A 15,226-nucleotide genomic window follows, 5' to 3' on the forward strand; every position below is an offset into this window, starting at 1 on the left:
GAATCCTTGATTCTAGTTTAGACAATTCTCTTTGTTCTTCAGCTGTGAGCCTTTCTGAAAAAGTAGTGGAGCTTGTCACTAAGATGGGTCAGTTGTCTCATTGTGTAAGTGGTTATGAAATTTCGAGGGAAGACGAAGGGGGTTTTGCTAAGATAAATCCTTATTTGTTAGAAGGGTTTTCTATGGGAGATCTGAGTCTCAAGAAGTCAATGGTTTATGGAGTGGATTTCTTTGTAAATCGTACTTTGAATGTTAGTAAAGAAATGGGGGTTGTTTCAGGAGGGGGAGAAATTGTCTTCAGGGATCAATTAAGAAAGGCCGAACTGAGACATTTGGATGCTCAGTCAGAAGTTATGGGGGTGAAGGAATCTAGTAATAAGAAAGTTAGAGAACTTAAAAGATTAGAATCTGGGATCAACTATGGTGAAGGTGGGAGTGAAAATGGAGCTATATTGGGTCGTAGAGGAAGCAAATCAGGTGGGAGAAGGGGAAGATCAATCCTAAGTATAGTTCCTAATGAAGGTTATCTCTTGGAATTCTAATGGGTTGGGGGCTCAGGGGAAGAAGCTTCAATTAAAAGAAATCATTAAAAGGGAGAAGCCAGATTTGCTTTGTATCCAGGAAACAAAATTGGAGGTTTTGAGTAGAGAGTTCATTAGGGGCTGTGGTGTGAGTTTTGATTGGGATTTTGTGTTCATTCCATTGGTGGGGGTGTCGGGAGGCATTGTAGTAGCTTGGAAAGAAACGAGTTGGATTGTTGGATGGGGAGATTCTCTATTTCTGTGGCTTTGAGCAAGGTTGGAGAAGATTCTCTTTGGTTATTTTCCGGGGTGTATGGGCCTGTTTTAAGGGCAGAAAAGGAGTCTTTTTGGGAAGAATTGAGGTGGGTTCGAAGTTTGTGTTCTTATCCTTGGTGCATTGGAGGATATTTCAATGAAATTATAGCTATAGGGGAGAGATTGGGTTGTACTAGATCGAATCAAGGTATGAGAAATTTTTCTAGTTTCATTGCAGATAATGAGCTTATTGATTTGCCAATGGCTGGGGCATGTTTTACTTGGTCTCGGGGTGAGAGACGTAGCCGCTTGGATCATTTTCTTCTTTCAGTTGATTGGCTACAAATGGTGCCGGATGTTTTCCAGAAAGCCTTGATTCACTCTGTCTCGGATCATTGCCCTTTATTGCTTTATCCAAGGCTGGAATCTTGGGGACCCCCTCCTTTTAGATTTGAATTAGCGTGGCTTAATATTCCTAAGTTGATGGATATGCTGGAAGGCTGGTGGAGGGGCAAGCGGACTTTGTAGTTGGGTATAAATTAAGATTTATCAAAAATAATCTTAGAGTCTGGGTAAAAGAGAATAAAGTTCTAATGGCTGCAAGGAAACTTGAAGTGGAGGCCAGGCTGGTAGAGTTGATAGCTTTGGAAGACAGTGGTTTGGGTGAGGTTGAGGAAGGGGAGGAGTTAGGTTGTTTAAAGCAAGAGCATCAATCCTTGCTGCTGCATGAGGAGATTCTTGGCGACAGAAATCCAGAGTGAAATGGCTAGCTGAGGGGGATAAAAATACAGCTTTCTTTCACGCGATGGCGAGCTCTAGAAGAAGAAGTAATAGAATTGAAAGGTTATTTGATAATGGGAGTGTGGTTCAAAGCAAAGAAGGTATCTCTTCTGTAATTGTGAATTTTTTCTCCTCTTTGAATTCTTCGGAGAATATTGTCCGTCCTATTCCTGAGGGAGTTGAATTCAAGAGTCTCTTTATAGAGGATAGTTCCAAGCTGGATAGGCAGTTTAGTGAGGAGGAGGTCACAACTGCTCTTTTCTCCATGCCAAGAGACAAGGCTCCTGGACCGGATGGGTTCTGCATTGCTTTTTTCCAGTCCTGCTGGTCATTTGTGAAGGGAGATATTTTAAGATTTTTCAATGAATTTCATGAAGGGGCTAGTCTCGACAAAGGTACGGGAGCCACTTTTATTACCTTGATTCCTAAAAAGGAGGGAGCTGCGAAGGTTTCTGATTTTCGTCCTATTAGTTTGGTGGGTTGTCTTTACAAAGTTCTAGCTAAAGTGTTGGCAGATCGTCTCAAATTGGTTATCCCGAAGATCATTTCCTCTAGTCAAAGTGCTTTTGTTAGTAAGAGACAAATTTTGGATTGCTCGTTGATTGCTAATGAAGTTATTGATTATTATTCGAGGGCTGGAAAAAAGGGGTTGGTTTATAAGTTAGACATGGAGAAGGCTTATGATTGTGTTGAATGGGATTGTTTAGATTACCTTATTGGAAGAATGGGTTTTAGCAACAAATGGAGACTTTGGAGTAGGAATTGTGTTTCTTCAGCTTGGTTTTCAGTTTTGGTTAATGGAACGGCTAAAGGTTTCTTTAAATCTTCAAGAGGTTTAAGGCAAGGAGATCCATTATCCCCGTTTCTTTTTGTAATAGTGGCAGAAACTTTGAGCAAGATTATTCAGAAGGGATGTGAAAAGGGTTTGATTGATGGCTTTCTAGTGGGGAAGGACAAGGTGGAAGTCTCAATTTTACAATTTGCAGATGACACTCTTCTTTTTAGTTCTCCTGACCATCTGAAATCATGGAATCTAAAGGCTATTCTCAGATGCTATGAGTTGATCTCTGGACAACGTTCAAATTTTTTAAAGTCTAGTTTATTTGCTATAAACGTATCGTCGGAGGAAGTAAGGATTTTCGCTGAAATTTTGGGGTGTAAACTGGACTTTTTGCCTTCATCCTATCTGGCCTTCCGCTAGGTGTGGGAAGACCTAACAAAACCCTATGGGAACCGGTTGTAGAGAGAATAGAAAGAAGATTGGATACTTGGAAGAGGAAGCTGGTTTCGAAAGGAGGGAGATTATCTTTGCTAAAATCAGTATTGGCTAGTATCCCTGTTTATTTTCTGTCTTTGTTTAAGTGTCCTGTTAGTGTGGCTCTAAGGATTGAAAAGATCCAAAGAAGATTTCTATGGGGAGGAGATGTCACTACTAAAGGTTTCTCTCTAGTTAATTGGGTTAAGGTCTGTGCTCCTTTAAAGAAACGAGGTTTGGGTATTAAAAGAATCAAGAGTTTCAATATTGCACTATTGAGTAAATGGCTGTGGAAATTTGGGGAAGAAGAATCCTCCTTGTGGGTTAGAGTCATTGGCAGTTAGTATGGATTTCTCTCTGGGAATTGGGTCTCAGGTGATTATTATGAGAAGAGGGGAGTAACATCTTGGCGTGATATTCTTGGTTTTAGTCGAGATTTTAAAAAGGGATGCCGCTTCAAGGTGTATTAAAAGGGATGCCGCTCCTTTAAAGAAACGAGGTTTGGGTATTAAAAGAATCAAGAGTTTCAATATTGCACTATTGAGTAAATGGCTGTGGAAATTTGGGGAAGAAGAATCCTCCTTGTGGGTTAGAGTCATTGGCAGTTAGTATGGATTTCTCTCTGGGAATTGGGTCTCAGGTGATTATTATGAGAAGAGGGGAGTAACATCTTGGCGTGATATTCTTGGTTTTAGTCGAGATTTTAAAAAGGGATGCCGCTTCAAGGTGTATTCTGGTCACAGGATCAGATTTTGGCTCGATGAGTGGTGCTCTAAGGTCCCTTTGAGTATGATGTTTCATGCTCTTTTTTTGGTGGCTGCAGATAAAGAAGTTCTGGTCTGTGATTGTTTTGAAAGAGTTGATCAGAAGGTTGTATGGTGCCCGAGATTTTGGAGAAACTTTTTTGATAGAGAATTATCGGCCCTGGCTAATCTGTTTGATGTCGTTGAAAAATGCTATATAAAGAGAAGTGGAGTAGATAAAAGAATTTGGACGTGGTGCCCGTCAGGTGTTTTTTCTGTTAAATCTTATTATGCTAGGATGGTTGTTGTTGGAGAGGAGAACGGCCTATCAGCGAAGATTTGGTCTTTCCTTTGCCCCCTCGAGAGTAGGATTCTTTGGTTGGTCGGTCAGTTGTGGACGTATTCAAACTATGGACTTCCTTCGAAAGCGAGGTATGTGGATTATAGATCACTGCCCTCTTTGTATCCAGGCTGGGGAATCCATAGATCATCTTTTTTTGCACCGTAGTTTTGCCAGAGTAGTGTGGGTCTAATTCTGTCGAGATTTGGTTTCAATTGGGTGTTCCCTGAAACTATTTCTAAGTTGCTTAACTGCTGGGATTTTGTTCCTTGGAAAAAAAAAGGAAAGGTCTTATGGAGAATGTGCCTTTTGGCCATGTGGTGGGCGATTTGGAAGGAAAGAAATGAAAGAGTTTTTGAAGGAAAGTCTAAATCAGCCTATGGGATTTACTTGAGAGTTATTGCTTCAACTATTCAATGGGCGAGAAGCACCCCTTTATTTTGTTGTGTTTCTGCTTTCGATCTTTGGGAGGGGTGGCAAATAGTTTGCAATGAAGCGTCAAACAAAGCCAAGGTTATTCAGAAGTGGTCTATCCCTCCGGCTGGCTTCTTTAAGTTAAATTTTGATGGTGCAAGTTTTGGGAATCCTGGTCTGTCAAGATTTGGTGGTCTTCTCAAGGATGATTCCGGCCAAGTGGTTTGGGCTTATTCAGGTCCGTGTGGCTTTACAGACTCCAATGAGGCAGAAGTCAAAGCTGCGTTTTCTGGGATCCTTTATCTGGATAAAGAAATTTTAGGTAAAGTAATAGTAGAAGGTGATTCTTCCAATGTGATTAGATGGATTTCGGGTTCTGCTCCCTCCCCTTGGCGGTTTCTAAGCTTGGTTGAGGAAATTTCTGATTGGGTGATGGATTCATCTGCCTCCTTCGTGCATGTTAGGAGGTCAGCCAATTGTGAAGCTGATGTTTTAGCAAAGGCTGGTATAGATAGAGTTGTTCTGGAGTGGTTTGATTACATGCCTCCTTAATTGTATTTTTTCTTCATTTTTCTTTCTCTTTTTCTGTTCTTGTATTCTTTGGGGACCTTCTCAGTTCCTTCTTTAATATATATATATATATATATATATATATATATATATATATATATATATATATATATATATATATATAGCCATTTCAAAAAAAAGAATTAGGGAACTTAATTATTTTCCATGGAATTTTATTTCAGTTGCCTATAGGCCTTATGTGGTAGAGATTTTAACTTTGGATGAATAAAGATTGATTGGCTTCTCCCCTCTACTTCCTCTATTCATTTTCCCTTCCCCTATTCTTTTTTTTTTTTTGATGGGTTGTTTTTTTTTTTTCTTCTTCTTCTCCCCAAATTCTTCTCTTCTACTTCTAATCTTCTCTTCTTCTTCTTCTTTCTCCTCTTTCTTCTATTTCCGTTGCCGGTCCTACATGAGACTGTGAATTTGAACCTTAAACTCTTCACCTAAAAACTATTTACCACTTCTAAGGAAACACAAATATTAAATATCCAGGGCACCAAAAACTGGTTAAACCAATCTTGTTTCTTGAAGTACAAACCCCAAATCACTATATATCAGTAACACACTTCATTTTTTTATTTTCGGACCAGGGTGCGCTGGCAATGGAACTTCAAAACCTACGAAGTGAGACCACCCCATATTACTAGACTAGACAACCAGACTCCATCAACCGTAAAGACCACCCCATATTACTAGACTCCACGACATGACTCCATCAACTCTAGCCTTCAACTCTATCCTTAATTCAAATGATAAAGCTGAAAAAGAAACAGATAAAAACAAATGATCTGAACCTACAATATCCGAAGCTAAACCTGAGAACCGGTGCATGTTTGCACCCAATAACTTCTTTCTCACATTCCGTGAATAGCCGGGGACATTGAGGAATTTCGAGAAAGACATTTTGGCAATCAATGTGATTCTACTGCAGTTCGCTTTGTTCGAAGAAAAGGGGGAGCGAGAAGGTTCTGCAGGAAAAATCTCATAGATTTACGGGAATTATGAAAATGACGGGATTGGCTAAGAATTCGGTAACTTTTCGATGGATCTTGAAGGGCAAAATACAGTCCAAGTGTCAAGAATACCCTTGCAGAATTCAAATTTCTGTATTTTGATCGAAGGTACTGTAGACACCCCAGTTTGACCAGACCCTTTTCCCCAAAATCGAATAAATTTATGAAATCGAATAAAGTCCCGTAGTGTCTGAAACCGAGTCCCGAAATTTTCGAAAAAACCGAGTCCTGAATGCTAAGGAACCTGAAAAATATTCATTTGCAGATCATTTTTGAGGTATTTTGAAACCCGGATGATTCCCTTGAGCCCATTAGGTCCCTTCGTTCAATTACTGCGATCGTCTTCTTCACTTTTGCAAAAAATAGAAAAATTACAAAATACCCCCGAGTTCTTGATATTGGCACTACTTATTTGCACCCCCTAAGTTCCAATGCTTGATCACAACCTTGTTCTGATATTTTTGCTAACTAGTCTTGTATTTTGTGAGCAAAACATTACAATGGCGATGCTACCGTTCCAAAGCGCACCCCTTTAAAATCTCAGGTAAGACGGATAAGAAAATGAAGAAACGACAAGAAGAGTTGGTGTGTTTATCAACACATAATTGTTCAGACATCATCTTCTTTAAGGTTTCCTCTTGCCCAAGCTACCCAATGTAGAGTGAAAAGAGTGGTCATAATACACCAAAGAGGGCTGTCTAGGGAAGAAGAGGGGTTTAAATAAATCATTTCCTATATGGATGGAGGGTGATTTATAGAGGCAATGAGTACTTTAATACTACACTCATGTGCAACAGCAAGTGTCAAATGTTATCCCTTTGTTGTTTACCCAGCTCCCCACTTTGCTATAAAAGAGTAGTCATCAATTGCACTAGCAAGGGTTGTATTGGAAGGAAAAAGAGGGGGTCAAATATATCAATTCCCATTGTATAATCCTAAGCCGGATATAAATTCACATGTCCATTACAGTCAGTTGATAACCCCGGATGATCCGAACCATTCATTTGTAGTTGGGCTAAAAATCAAGTAGGCCTTGACTCAAATTTATCTACAAAGGATGATCTTGAACCTATAATCTGTTGTTGGGATTCATCATTTTTTTTTGTGCCCTCTACTCAATTATCTTTATAAAAAATCAAGGGCGATGATATTGTCACCCCCCCTGCGTACGCATTCGCCCCCCTTATTAATGCTTTTTGACGTCAAATCAAGCCAAAAGGGGAGCGAATGCGTAATTTAGGGGGGGTGACAATATCATCGCCCAAAATCAAGGGTTAAGATTCTTTTGTAGGTGGAAAACTCGAGCTATAAAAGGGAAGCGTAGTTCGTTCATTGAGGAGTCTCTCATGTTTTTTTTTAAGTTTTGGGGTAGAGAGCTGAGAGAGCTAAGTTTTCTTTTGGGGGCGGCTGTCCAAGGAGGAGAAGGGAGCATAAACATATCATTTCTTTTGGTGGAAGGTGGCTGTCCAATGAGGGAAAGGGGGACCAAATATGCATTTTTTTAGGGCCCATTTTCACCCAGCCCCCTGTAGAGTTAAAGAGTAGTCATGAATTCATCAATTGCATCAAATAGAGGACTGTCCCAAGGGAGAAAAAGAGGCTAAATATGTCATTTCCCAACTAAAAAGCCACCAAATTAGGGCATTGAAAACGGCTTCTTCATTTGATGAGAGTAAGAGAGAATGAGGGAGAGATAGAGGAAGGGATCCTCTTCTCAGACCCCATTCCCGCCGGCCAACACCATTTTCTACTTCCCATCGCCACTATCTCCACCCCCTTGCCTCCATTGCTACCTCCACCTTGAAGATCAAACCCATCTCAAAACCCTTCTCTATTTGCTATCTCTATCATACCCACTTTGCCCAAACCCTCTTCATTTCTCTTCTCTGATTATCCCATCCAAGCTCCGGCCTCCCAAGCTGCTGGCCCTCAAAACCCATTACTTCTCCATATTCCTCTCCTTCTACCTTTATCCCAACCCTAATCATACCCCTTCAGATCCAGCCCATCTACACCTCCATCTCCGATGGATTTCCATGGAATCCGATCATCTTGTCCCTTGAATTCCATCTCTATCCTTCCAACATCATTTCCATTTTCATATCTGTTAGAAGGAGGGTTTCTTCTCTTTTAGGATTTGTGAGGCTTGTGAAAGAGAGAATTGAAGAAGAAGAATAACATACAGAGAGAAATTTGAGAGAAGGGGTTTTTCTTCTTCATTTGGTTAGGGTAGCTGCAGAGAAAGACCTCCGCCCTCCTAATTTCTTCTAAACCTTCTTTCTAATGGGAAGTTGCTTAGCTCATGAATTTGGTTATGAGTGGATTTTAGCTTAAAATTTGATTTCAGTTTCGATTATAACTCAATTGGGTTGTGCTCTGTGATTGTAAAATGATTTTGGCTCTCAAGTTGATGTGGTTGTACTCTGTGTTTACAAACTGTGTTTAGCTTAATGCATTTAGATTTCTTCTATCTCTTCTTTGTCCCCATTTGATCATTCTCTTTTTGAGTTGCAATCCTTGTCACTTGATCTGGGTATGCTGCAGTCCTTTCTTTAATAGCTTCAATTTCTATTGACAAATACATTAGTCCACATTACATTCCTCGGACTACATTGTTTGGTTTACTTTTGGAGTTCTAAAAATCACTTTCTTGAGTGAGTTATGATATGCACCAACAAAATATCTTTTCTGATTACTCGATATTTGTTGAGATACTTTCAGATGTTGTGTAGGTTGAATAATGCTACACTTATTCTGTTATGATAATTTTGGATTGTATGTTCAATTCTAAGCACATTTAATGTTTCCTTGAACTGGATGTGAATGAGGGACTACAATGAGGGACTAAATGAGGAATTATGTTGGTAACTATGGTGAATGATCATGTGGGCATTGTTTTTTATCCTGTTCATTCACATATCTGAACTAGGTATAAATAAGGGGCTAGAATGATTAACTGAAATGAGGGGTCGGGTTTGTATCTGTATATTGAATGATCTTGTTGGAACTGTCATTTTTTTTCTTTACGTATCTGAACTAGATCTGAATGAAGGATTAAAATGAGAGACTATGTTTATACCTGTGAGTTGAGTGTCAAGTATACTTCACTTGTTGTGTCCAATATGTCTATTATGTGTCACAAGTGTAAACGCTATGAGGCACTCTTCTATATGGAATCAAGCTTCCATTACCTCTTTCTACCTAACTGTTAATGTCATATTAAAGAAGTGCATGATTAGAGTCTTTGTTCCTTTGTTTTGTTCTCAAATTAGATCCTTTATTACATGCCTCTTGGAGATAATGTTGATGCAGCTATGGTTTGCCATATGTACTGTTTTAGTTTGCCCTTGTTCATTCATTTGCAATTGATATCAGGCCAACCGTATTCTGGGGTTGTTGTATGGATATCACGATATGGGAGTGTTAATGTCGAAGTATGGGGGTATTAGTGTCATTCCTTTGTCCCCTAATTGTGTTTTGATATTTCCAAGCATGACCGAAACAACTCCTTTCTTTCTTGTCTCTTTTTCTATCCCTTGCGGTTTGGGTGCGATATTCAAGTCTAGTTCAAAATTTCTAGAGTTTTCCTTTTGTGTTCAGGATCTTTATCAAAGTTTGGGATTGCCATCAGCGATTGATCTTTCCATCAATCTTGGGGAACTTCCTCTCGGGTCATGGCTATGACGGAATGTTTCTTGAGCCAACCCCTTCCTTCCTGCTTTAGAGCTTCCGCAGGTTAAGGGATTTCTTCCTCTTTAAGGTCGTTCATAGGTTTTAGGAGTCCGTCCTACCATCGTAGAGTTTAGAAGTCTGTCCTACCGTCATAGAGAGTCAGGAGTCTGTCCTACCGTCATAGAATCTTAGGAGGTTGTCCTGCCTTCCTAGAGTCATAGGATTCTGTCCTGCCCTTCATAGAGTCTAGGATTCTATCCTTCTTTCATAGAGATTGGGATTCTGTCCATTAGTCTAGGAGTCTATCCTCTTGAGTCAAAAACTCTTTTTTCAAGCAAAAATAACAAAAAATATTTTTCAAAAGGTTGTTTCGAACTACGTTGGCTTGATCTCTTTTCACAGGGTACGTAGGCAGCTTGGGTCCACCCAAGTTCAATCAAACATTTCAAAATCTTTCTTTCAAACTTTTTTAAATAAAACCTTTTCAAAACTTTCAAAACAAAAACTAAAAAATGGGCAAGGATGGCGACTGCCAGGTCACTCGGAGCCCTCTTTTCATTCTATTTCCGATTTTGATCGTGGTTTTTCAATTTTCATCGGTTTTCCGATGTTCTATCGGGTTTTCATAGGGATTGTCCTCGCTGAGCCCAAGGATAGGTTATGACGATCGCGAGACTTGTCCGATCTTTAGCGGATGAGGATCGCTGGGCTTGATTCCTTTAGAATCGCTCCCTGAGCCTACCGTATGTCCCATTTTCTATTCCTTGGCATTTTTGGTGCTCGCATATCGTTGATTTTCCGATTCCTTTATTTCCTTGCATCTTTTAGCTCATTGTGTGTTTGTCTTTGATTTCTTATGCGTTACTTTTAGCTTGCTTATTTTTCTAGCATGTGATTGATTAATATTTTCTTAGCATTATCTCTTGCATAGGCCCGCATGCTAGTGTGTTTATTCTACTGCTTTGGTTATTCACTGCTTATCATTGTCTTCTGCATAGTTAGGTGCATGTCTATGTTTACTATTTTTTTAGATGTGATGAGTTAGGATTTGTTTGCTTTATTTGCCCATCCCCGAGTCATGCATGCTTAGGGAGACGTTTTTCTCGGGGATGCTTGTTCCCATCTCACATGATTTTCGCACAAAATTCTTCAAAGTTAATAGAAATGGCATAAGAGACCGAGTGCTTGCATTCGGGCGGGTGGGGGTGCTCTTCGGACCTTCCTCATTCGTCACCAGGCACGGACCCAATTATCTCTGGTTTATCCATTGCATAGAGTAGATTTTTTGTTCCATGGCCGTATTCCATTGATGGCGAGTTATTTTTGGTACGTCTTGGTTTCGAGGCTTTTCTCTCCATATCAAGAGGTCTCTCACCTATATCGCCACTCATGCTGTGAGGGTACCATTTTGAGAGTTCCTTGGTAGAGCTCTCCTTCACGTGTGGAGATCTCAGAGGCCGCTGGGGGCTCGTCCCTCACCAAATCTCAGGATCGGGGTCCACAGGTACCAGGAGACTGGAAAGAAGGGAAGGCGATCTGGATCACAGAACGTGGCGCGATATAGATGGAATTTATGTGGAAGGGTGGAAGAAAATGTTTACGAATTTGAACCTTAAACTCTTCACCTAAAAACTATTTACCACTTCTAAGGAAGCACAAATAATAAATATCAAGGACGCCAAAAACTGGTTAAACCAATCTTGTTTCTTGAAGTACAAACCCCAAATCACTATATATCTGTAACCTATAACACACTTCAATTTTTTTGTTTTTGGGCCAGGGTGCGCTGGCAATGCAACTTCAAAGCCTATGAAGTGAGACCACCCCATATTACTAGACTACACAACCTGAATCCATCAACCGTAAGGACCACCCCATATTACCAGACTACAAACCTGAATCCATCAACCGTAAGGACCACCCCATATTACTAGACTACACAACGTGACTCCATCAACTGTAGCCTTCAACTCTATCCTTAATTCAAATGATAAAGCTGAAAAAGAAACAGATAAAAACATATGATCTGAACCTAAAATATTCGAAGCTAAACCTGAGAACCGGTGCATGTGTACACCCAATAACTACTTTCTCACATTCCGTGAATAGCCGGGGACATTGAGGAATTTCCAGAAAGACATTTTGGCAATCAATGTGTTTCTACCGTAGTTCATTTTGTTTGAAGAAAGGGAGGATCCCAAAGAATCTATCTTTCTTTAAGTTGATGAAGTGTGATTCTTAATTTCTATCTATGGAACCCACAAAAAAAGCAGAGAATAATACAAAGAATAGCAAGTATACGTATATCAGCCTAAGTGGCAGCATTGACAAGAATTCATGTGTAAGCTATTCTATGAAAATAAGGCAGACAGTACCCGTTCCAGCAACAAGGGGTCGTTATCCGACTCAAGTTGAGTAAAATCAATAGTTCTTTGTCCAGTGATAAGTTCCAGAAGCATGATCCCGTAGCCAAAAATATCAGTTTTCTCAGAACACTTTCCGGTGGCGAGGTACTCTGGACCTATATGCCCCATTGTGCCACGTACCTGAGTGGTCACCTCAGTATCTCCACAGTCAATAAGTTTAGCCAAGCCATAGTCGCCAAGAAATGGCTCAAATTGCTCATCCAATAAAATATTTGCAGCTTTGACATCGCGGTGAATAATCTTTGCGTCATTATCATGCAAGTAAGAAAGCCCCCTTGCGGATCCAAGTGCAATCTTCCTTCGTGTTGTCCAATCAAGTAGAGGTTCTGATGGTGGGCGCTCTACAACAAACAACCAAAATATAGACATTGCCAACCCGAATATAGTAGAAAATACAAAAAGAAGCAAGGAATGCAATGAGGAAGAAGTGAAAAGTACCTCTCAAACATGCCGCAACACTTCCATTAGCCATATAAGGATAAACAAGTATCCGTTCAGTGGGTGTCCAGCAAATACCTAGCAGCTGGACGAGGTTTTGATGCACACGGATGCTGGCCATCTCTAGCTCTGATTGAAATTGAAGCTCCACTCCTGGAGTACTCTCCATTTGACATCTCTTTACTGCCACGAATGACCTATCAGCTAAGCATCCCTTGTACACCTTCCCAAACCCACCTCTACCAAGAATGTTCTCGTTGCTAAAATTATGAGTTGCAAATTGCAGTTCTCGCAGAGAAAATCTTTTGAGATGGCCCAGCTGAACTTTTGCATCAACATCATCTGTAGAGGGAAAAATTGAACAAGTTATAACACATGCATTAGAGTAGCATCCTTCACACAAATGAAGACACTTCATGGGTGGCCCTACTGTGGAATGAACGCATGAAGAATGCTAGCATTTTCCGTTATCCATATATGTCCAATATATCTATTAAACAGCTACTAACCAGGTACATCAAAGAAATCTCTTTGTGGCTTACGACGACGCCACCACGCAAACCTAGTTGCAAGTGCCGCAAAAGGTGAAGCACCACCTGCAATCACTTTACGAGCAATTGCTCCATCATTAGATGCTCTATTTCCTCCTGAAATAACATCAGAGACGCCCAATGAGATAACATTATAGTTTATTTTTTGCGCAATTGTGTGTTGGTAAAACATAACAAGCACCAGCATACAATTTCAACAGAAGCTGCCTTGTCAAATGTTGACCATGTCAAACACAGAAAGAATTATGAGGCTCCTGGACCAGCAAGAGTCTTGCATGGAACCCTTTTTCGGCAAATATACAAAAAAAAAATTGATGGTTGAGTGCAAGAACCAAGTGGTTCTGAAAATAAAATAAAAGACTAAATCTGATACTAGAATTAGCTAAGCCCAATGTAAGCAGCACGAAGCCAAAAGGTGAGCAAGTGCAAGACTTCCATAATAAATTTCAATCAAGAGAGATTACTAAAAGAATACAGCACCTCGAGAAGAGATATTTGGTGGTAGAGCAAACGGAGAACGTGGAGATCCGGGGCAAGGTTGCGTTGCAACTGGACTGTAGAGTACCTTGTTATTAGAAAAACTGTAAAATGAAAAATGAGCAGTCAGCGGCAAATACTGCACAAACATGAGTTACACAGCCCCTAAAGTTCATAGAGCTATTCAGCAGGCATCATCGTCGAGAGCTACCAGTGAGCAAAAGAAAATTATGTAGACATGCTTATTAGGATCGTGGTTTTAAATTTCAGCCAAAATCCGAAATTTCAGATTTCGGTTGAGATTGAAACCGAAATTTGGCGAAATTCGAAATTTCAGGTTTTACCAAATAAATTTCGGAATTTGGGTCATTTCGACCGAAATTTCGAGAATTCAATTTTTTTTTAAATAATATGGTATTTTTCCGAAATTTCAATTTTGTAATTAATAAAATATTGTTTTTATTGTGTACCAGATTTCGGCGAGGGCCTAAATACATAACGAAACCGAAATTTAAAACCATGATTAGGATAAACTTTTAATTTTGCTTCTCTTCATCGATTTTTTACACACAAGTTACATAATTTTCAGTTTAGGCCTTTTTCTATCTAAATGCAATTATTTTCCTTTTTATACTTTTTTAATTAAATCGAAAGAATAAGAATTATAAAGAAAGTATAGGCTCAGGAAGAATAGCTGCAACTGAGCAAAATCATCCGACTTTCCTTTACGAAGAAGACCAAAAGGAGAAATTTAGTGAAATCTATATCTGGGTGTGCTGAACTAAAAATTTTACCAAAGAAAAAACAGAAAGATAAATATTATATTTAAGGAGTCTTTCTAAACTAAAATTGTCTTGTAAATGCACGGATGAAAACTCCCAAAATGGTCTTGAATAAATCTCCATGGACCAAAAGACTAGAGAGAACTTAGAGAAACCCATCCAGGTTAAGAAAACTGATGTCTACGAATCAAAAGAGTTCATTTGAGATAAAAAAAAACCTTTAAAGGTTTAATTTTTATATTAATTTATCGTAAATAATCCTAACCATCATAAGCTTAGTTTACTAAAGTTATACACCTCTTCACGTGTATAAATACACATGTAAAAAATATAAAGAAATAAACTGCATGAAAATTAAGAAATATATCTCATAGAATTCCATATGGGTCTTCCTAAATCTAAGGAGGTAAGTAAAAACAAATAGAGTAAAAACCTTTGGTAAAAAAATGAAGGTGGTTAGAAACCAACGAATAAAATCTAAGGAGGTTATGTAAAAGAAAAGAGAATAAAAACCTTTGGTAAAAAAAAAGGGAAGGTGGATGGAAATCAATGAACTAAATATAAAGAGGTAAAAGAAAATAAAGTTTTTTTTTTTTTAAATTAACTATAATTTATTTTGTTGAGAGAGATTTAGAGAAGAGAAAAAGTGAGTTAGGGAAAACTCCCCCTCACTAATGTATTTATATAAAGAGAAAGATAAGTACAATGACAACTATGCCCTCAGGCTTATTACATATATCCAACACTCCCCCTCAAACTGGAATGTAGATATTATACATTCCCAGCTTGCTACAAATATCATTTAACTTCGACTTAGGCAAGGGCTTGGTGAAAATACATGTTAACTGGTCCACAGATCGAGTAACGGAAACATGTATCTCGCCCCTATGGATTCTCTGGCAAATAAAATGGCAACCAACCTCTAAATGCTTGTTCTCTCATGGAAGATGGGATTGGTGGCTATGTGAATCGCAGCCTTATTATCA

The 15,226-nt window shown here is 39.2% G+C and overlaps 1 pseudogene across 1 annotated transcript in view; it reads right to left on the minus strand.

Annotated features, from left to right (window-relative positions):
* LOC143885155 (LRR receptor kinase BAK1-like) overlaps positions 1-15,226 on the minus strand; it is a 41,344-nt pseudogene that overhangs the window by 5,333 nt on the left and 20,785 nt on the right. Inside the window, exons 3-6 of the transcript XR_013253159.1 lie at positions 13,462-13,562; positions 12,940-13,077; positions 12,431-12,772; positions 11,942-12,333 (exon numbers count right to left, since the gene is read on the minus strand). The product of XR_013253159.1 is annotated as an LRR receptor kinase BAK1-like (transcript). The remainder of the gene's footprint in view (positions 1-11,941; positions 12,334-12,430; positions 12,773-12,939; positions 13,078-13,461; positions 13,563-15,226) is intronic.

This window comes from Tasmannia lanceolata, unplaced genomic scaffold (genome assembly GCF_043159265.1).
Source record: "Tasmannia lanceolata isolate RefF3 unplaced genomic scaffold, GAP_Taslan_0.1 ptg000008l, whole genome shotgun sequence".
In the NCBI taxonomy this organism is placed as follows: domain Eukaryota; kingdom Viridiplantae; phylum Streptophyta; class Magnoliopsida; order Canellales; family Winteraceae; genus Tasmannia; species Tasmannia lanceolata.